We start from the raw sequence: 9,056 nt of genomic DNA, 5'->3' as shown, positions 1-9,056 counted from the left end.
TAGTTGAATGTTATTACCTATAAAAATCTTACTTCTCTACTTGATTTTCTACTATAAGGCTACAATGTCATTCTTTCAATTTCATAGGTATTACCCACTCATCGATAGACACTTGTTCCATGACACTTGGAAATAAACATTTAAGCTCTTTAAAAGGTCTTCTATATATAAATATTTAATGATCCATTTCGACCACCTTTTTGTCTAACATTCACCTCTTGATATCCTTTATCCATGTATTCATTGCACTTGTCACGCCTTCCCATTTTCCTAGGTAACCACTGTCGGTTCCTTTTGTAGTCTCTTTCTTGTATCACTATATTGTATTTTCTTTGCTAATCTCTCCTATGGTGCTTGGTCCTCCATTACCCCCTTCAATCAAGTTGACTTGATTATGAGATTAGCTAGTTTTCTATACTAACTTTTATCTACTTTGGTATTATCTTGCTATAGTGGTGAACTTTGAATCTGTAATGCTGATAGATTCTGATAGTTATGTTCAATGATTGCTTCTTCTAATATACTAGCCATCTAAGGTATCACATAATTTCATACTTATCATAGCATTGATTATTCCAGCCATATTCATGCCCTGTATATTGTAGCCTTCTTTAATTCACCAGAAAAAAAAAAAATATCTCAACTTCTTAATTGTACCTCTAAATCTTCCAAATCTCTTAAACATACATTCCAATACTGATTATTTACTTAAGACTATAACATATATGTATTAAAACATAGAAAGCACACTAATAACCCCTTTAAAATAAGTTCAATCCTACCATAGCTTATCGTAGCCCAACTATTTATTATTTGTTGACTTTTAACAATAAGTCAACCATACCAATCTCATAATGTATTGATCATCCAAGTTATCAGGGTAAGGATACTATATATATAATTTGCAAACTATGCCGAACAGACCTTACTCTGTCCATCACTATTATACCTCCTATACCCCTACTTGTATTTGATTTATTACTGGAGACTCACTATTTATAATTCCTTAGTCAGGAATTTTTTATTCTTACTTCCCATACTACCTTTAAGCACAAGTCAATAATTCGTTCAAGCGTCTCATTTTACATCCAAACGCCACAAAATTATCAATACCTATCTTGTTTTTTTCTTCTTCTAACTTTTGCACTTTCAATTGGACAAGACTTAGTAGTGTGCAATAAGTTAGTTATTGTCAGCTTGAGAGAGTCCTTCCAAAGATCTCTATTACTGGCTTTTTAGATTGAGAAAAATATCTAATATTTTTCCTTTTTTTTTCGCTCTTAACAATTTTAGCTTTTGACAAATCCATAGTCATTTTCTTCTCGGGCATTATAGGACCTAGAAACACCATCTCTTTTCAGCAGGGCTGGACTTTGTGAGTTTTCCTCTTAGTTTCTCATTAGATGACACTCCAACATACTTATACTATTGCCCATAATATAAGTCGTAATTGGATTGTAGTATCCTTTGCTTACGTTGTGCCTTGAATTCCTTTATGTTGCATGAGTGTATTTTCTAATCCCAACACTTATCAAAAACTTGTATAGTCCTTGACATGCCATGACATTCTTCAATATATGTTACTTTGGTCCTAATTGTGTCTCACTTTTCTCCTGTCTCTAAGTGAGGCTTTCCTAACATTTTCTCATTGAGCTATACTCCACACCATTGTTGTTGTATCAGTGAGTATTTGGAATCTAGGGATGTCACCCTTGAATGCTAATTCCTCCTCTTTCTCAAGTTTTGAATTTGCGATCTACTCTCTATAGTTGTTTGTTGTACACCCGCCACAAAGTTGCATCCACAATCTCTTAGTTGTGTAGTTGTGATCAATTCCGATTAGTCACCCTCTTAGTTGTCTCTCATTCATGTTGTACCCAAATTGTTAGCCGTGCCTGGACCTTTTTTTGTCTTTCTCCTTTGAAAATGTCTCTGTCGAAACCATACACATTTTTCTCTGTTATCTCCTCCACCAAGTAGATGACCTTGAGTTTAAAGTTTACAACTTTCCTTCGGTAATCTAATATTTGTTGATGCTCTGTTTATCTCTTAGTGTTTAAGATACCTTCATAAGTTATTACCTCTAGTAATTTTATCATGTCTCTTTCTAACTTCTCATTTTGGATTCTATTCAGCACACCGCACTCATTTCTATATGATGGCATCGTCCTCTCCTGACTCATTTCTATAACATACTTATCTCCAATGTCTTTGCATACAGTACTCATACTTCTTACCATCTAACTTAAGAGTGTGTAACTTATAGAATATCCAACAAGATAGTACCTTCTCCTTAAAGATCTATTATTTCATCCTTCTTTATAAGTAGGTTTCGTAAATTATATTGTCCCAGTCCGGTATAACGTCTACTATTCTAAGTCATCCCTACTTCCTATATGTTGGGCTTCCATTCATGGCTAGGTGTAGAGACCGCTTCTTCAACCATTCATAGATAGGTGAAAATATATGCGTCAGTACTTAGTTGGCTGTTGGTACATTTCATTATGTGCTTCAAGTTCCACTACTAGTGTTGGTGATATTTTGCTGAGCCTGTGAAAACTCTTCAACAAATTGTCTTAGTCATGCTCGTAGTCCTTCCAATACCTCTATTAGATCGTTAGCCTTAACTATTATTGGGTTCTCTGGAACATTAACCATCTGTGGGTCAGCGGAACACACATCCTTAGCCCCCACCTCTATTGGTCGTTCCTTTCACATTGATTCTAACTGATCTTCTAGTTTCATGTGTGAGCTCTTACAAGAAAGGTTGATTTAAAAGAAACAAAAGAGTTCAATTATTGGAAGAGAAGATTCTATGTACATATCTAAACTTAATGTTGTCAAGCTTAACTAGTAATATTCTATTTATCAAATAAAGTCTTATGAACTCCTAATATAATTTATTCTAAATTTTCAAGAAAGGAACACGGTCCTTCCTAGTTCAATCAAGACAATAAAGAAATATAAACCTATACATCTTCTTCCTAAAAAGTGTAATCAATCATAAGAGATAGAGGGTACTATTGATGTATCTAAGCACCACCTAAGATGAGGCTCTAATTATATGTATCACATATAAGACTATTAATGGCAATACCAAGAAAATTAAAACTGACACTTACATAATAGTGAGAGGGATCTTTTTCAGTCTTTTGTATGTATACCGTGAGTATCCTTCGGGCTAACGGACGATCGGCTCTGATACCATTTGTAACGTCCCCGCTTCAAGCCTCCATTGGGCCCTTACACCCACGGAATGAATGGCTCTTATACACGAGTACGTCACTCTGGCTGCTTCCTGGATCGATGACTGACCCTACAGACCAACACGAGTGTTTCCAGCGTGCTTTGTCCTCACTCGCACGCTTCCTGGGAAAACTTCCCAGGAGGTCACCCATCCTGAAATTGCTCCCAGGTCAAGCACGCTTAACTGTGGAGTTCTTTCGTGATGGGCTACCGAAAAACAAGATGCACCTTGTTGACATAGGTAGTACCAATCAATCCATTTAAGCTCTCTTCAACTGTGTAGTCCCATACCTACACAGTCTCAGAATCATCCCACTTGACCTTCCCCAGGCGGTGTGGGATTGCACAGCTTACCCGGTATTTCCCCTTACGGATCACGGGACTACTGACTGTCACAATCACCCCCCCTTACGGGGTCCGATCAAAATGCAACAGAGAAGGATCCTTCATTTGTAAAACAAGATACAGTAAGTAAATAATTTTAAATAATGCATTTCCACTGTGTTAGATTTATCAACTGCTTAAAATAAAACTAAGGCACCACCGGCGTTCTAGATCGTTTGTCCGCCCGTAGCCGCTCACAGTATACGTACCAGAACCGACCCTGCTCACTATACATACTTCCCTGTCTAATACCTGTAGGGGGAAAGTAAGGGGGGGTGAGCTAAAAGCTCAGTAAGGAAATGCTTATCAAACAATACCATATAATATCACACATACCATTAATGTAATTATTAAGTTTTAGCAATATCATACATGCTCTTTTATAACTATAACCAAATAACTGTACATATGGAAACCTTTATCATACAAGTCTATACTATTTGTTCACACCGTACACATATACAGAGATCATAACTCCAGTATCATACTCATAACATAATCATATCAATACTATAAATAATAATGTCATTATCACAACATTGGCATATCATAGCCATTACTTACATAACCCGGGCCTAGCCTGACCCTACAATATCCTGGGCCTAATCTGCCCATATAATAACATGGGCCTATGCAGCCCTACCATTGTTATAGGATAGGGTATCTCTATATTCAACAGTAACATCACCGTATCATACCCACCATAACAATCTCATACACGACTCGGTAGAAATGCGGGGTAGGGTATCTCTACATTCAACGGCCTTATCCCGTATCATACCCCACCATGGTCCCCCACTTTACCTGAGACGTTAGCATACAACATACAACATATAACATGCAACATACAAATACATCATACAACACACAACCTGAAACATACAAATACAACATACAACATATACAAGTCATACAACCATAATCTATGTATCAATTCACAAAGTCATATTGTGTCCATACCACACATTCTCAGTACCATATACATATTCATAAAAACAAATCATAAGTCATATTTCAATACATAAAGAATTTAAATTTATGCAGATAAACACATACAAAACTATCTAATTTCCTTACCTCAAATCCCGCTGCTTAAACTTGTTATCTCGTCACTACTACCTATAATAACACATGGGTCAAGGCCCTAACATTAAAATTCACACTCTTACAGTACAGCAGAAAGAATACTATTTTTGACCAATAACTACACGAATTCAGTAAAAGTTTCCTTCATAAAAATTATAGGAAATTCAATTATCTTTCCAACGATATATAGATCATTAAAAATGGATTAAAACTGAGGGAGTTATGATAGTTTTACTGAAACTATTTCTGAGAAGGAATATGGAGTAACGAATTACAGGAGACATCGGAAATACAAAGTTTTGATACTGAAATATTCCAAATCAGAGAATACTATCTTCATAAAAGTTTTAGAAAATCAAATTCCCTTTCTAATGACACTAAAATCTTTAAAATCGGAGTTATAACGTAAGAGATATAGATATTATACCGAAACAGTTTTCTAGAAATCCTGAAACAAATGGATTTCGAACTACAGCAATAAAACAATAATTTTGACTTAGAATAATCAATAATTAGTGAATAGTTTCTTCATAAAACATTTAGAAAATTGAATTATCTCTTCAACAGTACCAAGATCGCTAGAATCGGATCATTATTCAGAGAGATATTCGGATTTTACTGAAACAACTTATATAGAAAATATGAAAAACGATTTACAACAAACAGCGTAAAAATACTAATTTTTGACATAGATAAATTTCGATTCAGTAAAACCTTTCTTCATAAGAATTATAGGAAATTTAATAAGCTTTCTATAGACACCAAGATTGCGAGAATCAGATGAGTATTTAAAGAGATATGACAGTTTTACTGAGACATGTTTCATTCTGAAAAATAAGAAAAGGAGACCTACGAAAATTCTCCTATTGTGATCAATAAATAAGTAAATGTAGAGTTTCTTACCTCAAATACATCAAGCTACTTGGATCGATAGACATAAGATGATAAGATGATGGTGATCAAAGATGAGAGTGAAGAGTGGTATAGATTTGGCTAAGGATGTAATGGAAAGATGACTTGAAAATTTTTAGGGTTAGTCTTGCTCAGATGGGTGGGAAGAATAGAACGATATAATTTTAGGGTTAATGAAACCTATACTGACTCTTATTAGGTTTAGTTTTATGAATAATAATAATATTAACATAATAACAATAATAATATGATAAATTATTAAATAAACAAATATCTAACTTTTAAATTTAAATTGTAAGCTCTCAATCTCGTAACTTTAGGGCTTAGTTTTGACCTAGAAAAATTACGAATTCTGATATAGTTATTTCTACAAAATTTATAGATCTTTAAATTATCTTTCCAACGCCACTGGAATCACCTCAATCGGAGCTCTAGAACTCCAGATATGATCATTTTAGTAAAACAGTTTTTAATCCTGCGAATTTATCCAAACCTACGAATTTTTAACATTAATTAATTAAACTCACTAAACATATTATAAAACCCTAATGGACCTTCATATTGGGCTTTAATTAAACGATTACTTACTCTGTAAAAATACCATAATATTTTACTTTCGTAGTTAATATAACTTTAACTCTCTCTAGAAAATTGGTACAATAATCTAAGCAACAATCTCAACTCACTAACAACACAAATATATAAGATAATTATCCTCACACAATTAATATCCCAAGGAGAGAAAAAAATTAAATACTATTTTAAATCTGGATATTACAAGTACAAAAATATATTTTGTATTCTTTTCAGAAAAAAAAAAATTAAAAAATTGAGACTAATTAGGAAAAATAAAAACTTGAGTAAGAAATTAATCAATCACCCATAAAAAAAATAATATTTTTTAGATAAAGGAAAGTATTGTAATAAGAATATTATTTATAACCTACATAGATAAAACCTAAACAGTTTTTAAACAATGTGGGACTTTTAGTTTGTTTGTGTGGTTTAGTTTTCAAATAAAATAAGAAAATGTGTTAGAAATTAAGAAAAATAGGAAGAAAATTTTATAAAATGACACATAAACTCTTCTTGTGCTTTCCTTTATATTATATAATATAGAAGGATGTCACCTCATTTTCTTTAGTGTTTTCTTTTATATTTATACTAGGGAATAGATCCGCGCTTCGCGCGATTTTAATAATTTTTTTAAAATTTTACATTAAAAAAATTAATTTTTAGTTATGAATGAAATTTTAAGTCTAATATTTTTTAATTATTTTTTTATGAATAATATAAAATTATATAATATATTATGTAATTTTTTTTTACATAATTAGCATAAATATTAATCATAATATAATAAAAATAAAGACGCATCTCAGATGAAGTTATTTATAATAATTAAAAGTTATTAAAAATATATTCTTTTTAAATGAGTTAGATATTATAATGGTATAAGTTTTTAAGTAATAAAAAAATCTCATTTTTCTTATTTTTTTCATTCATAGCAAACTTAATTTTATAATCATATATATTTAAATTAAATATTTTTATAGAGTTAATAAGTATAATACTCAGAAGATATATTATAAAATAAAAATAATCATAAGATGACATCTCATTTGATTTCTATTTTTTCATATATGTATATATAGAGAAAAAAAAATATTTAGTTCATTTAAAATAATTTATTTTGAAATTTTTTAAGCTAATAAAAAATACAGAATAGTATATATAAAATTCTTAAAATAAAATTATTTCATAATAAATTATATATTACATGAAAAATAAAAAATTTATAAAACAAATAATTATTAAATTATAAATAACTATTTTTAAAAATATAAATAGTAAATTGTATATTAGATAAAAAAATAACAAACTTATAGAGTAAGACATTAAAAGTAAAAAATAAATAAAAACTTATAGTGTAAGAAATTAATCAACCACCCATAAAAAATATAATTTAATATAGCATAATAAGAACAATATTTATAACATATATGAATAATACCTACATAATTTATAAATAATGTGAGACATTTAGTTCTAATATATTTGAAGAAGTAATTTTATACATAGTTTTGTTTGTGTAGTTGTTTTTCAAATAAAATAGAAAAAATTCACAAATTTTCAAAAATAGAATGAAAAAAGTCTAATATGTCACCAGGACTTGCTTTGTGTTTTTCGTATATATAAATATAGATATAAAATCCTAAGTATTTATATTTTACACAACTATATTTTAAATAAATAATAAAAAAAATATTTCACATGTATTGTTGTGGTTGCCTCCATTTTTTAGAGATGATCATCAATTTGCATTTTTACACCAATGAGAGTGTGAGACAACAATCTCTAATGAGAATATATATATATATATATATATATATATATATATATGAATATATAGTAAGGTCAAGAAATTACACAAATATTATGAAAATATCAATGAATCATGTCAATATATATTTGATGAGGAAAAAAAGTATATATAGTAAGACCAAGAAATTACACAAATTTTATGAAAAATGAAAAATAAGAAGCTATCTAATGTTACACTACTCTATATATATGCATACATAACACAAATAAAAATAATATTATTTAAAATTAGTATGTTTAATTTAGAATATGTATTTACAAACATAACTCATGATTTTTTTTTTTTCACAATTATCTTTGAAAGATCTTTTACTACCACCTGGGAGCATATGAGACAAACAATACTAAATAAAAGATTAAAGTACCCAAAATCTTAGAGCTCATTCTATTATCAATTTTTTAAAAAACAATATTAATCTATATTGTATACAGAGAAGGATGAATATGAAAAAGATAATATCTCAACAAAATACTATATGAAATACATAAAATATTATTATCACTATTTATAGAGAACTATTTAGGTTGTGAGTTATAAAAATAAAAAGTCACTATATAAATTATATTTATGAATGATTTGATAGTTTTTTATTATTTATAGGTAATTATTTAGGGTGAGAGTTATCAAAATTGAAAAGACACTATTTTAATATCTTACTATTGAATGATTTAATAATTTATTTATTTGTAAAAAATTAAAAATTCTAAAAAAAATATTGAGATATATAAACTCTCTTGTGCTAAATTTAATAATTAATAATCAATATAAGAGAGACCCATACTATTTTTTAAAAAAATAAACTATCACAATATCTAAGTTTATCCATATAAGTCATCTGTTCAAATAATAATGAAATTAACTTGACTTTTACTAACAAAAATAACACAAAAGAGTGAAGAAGAAAATAAATTAAATGAAACAGTTTGAATTATTGTAAATTCCATTTGTACATCTATTGTGCCTTACTTATAGAAATACATGGCATTTGTCTGAGCATATTATTTTTGTTGAGGAAAAAATAAGAATATAGATAATTCACCAT

This window comes from Cannabis sativa, chromosome 5, assembly GCF_029168945.1.
Source record: "Cannabis sativa cultivar Pink pepper isolate KNU-18-1 chromosome 5, ASM2916894v1, whole genome shotgun sequence".
NCBI classification, from domain to species: domain Eukaryota; kingdom Viridiplantae; phylum Streptophyta; class Magnoliopsida; order Rosales; family Cannabaceae; genus Cannabis; species Cannabis sativa.
This window is presented reverse-complemented; position numbering follows the sequence as displayed.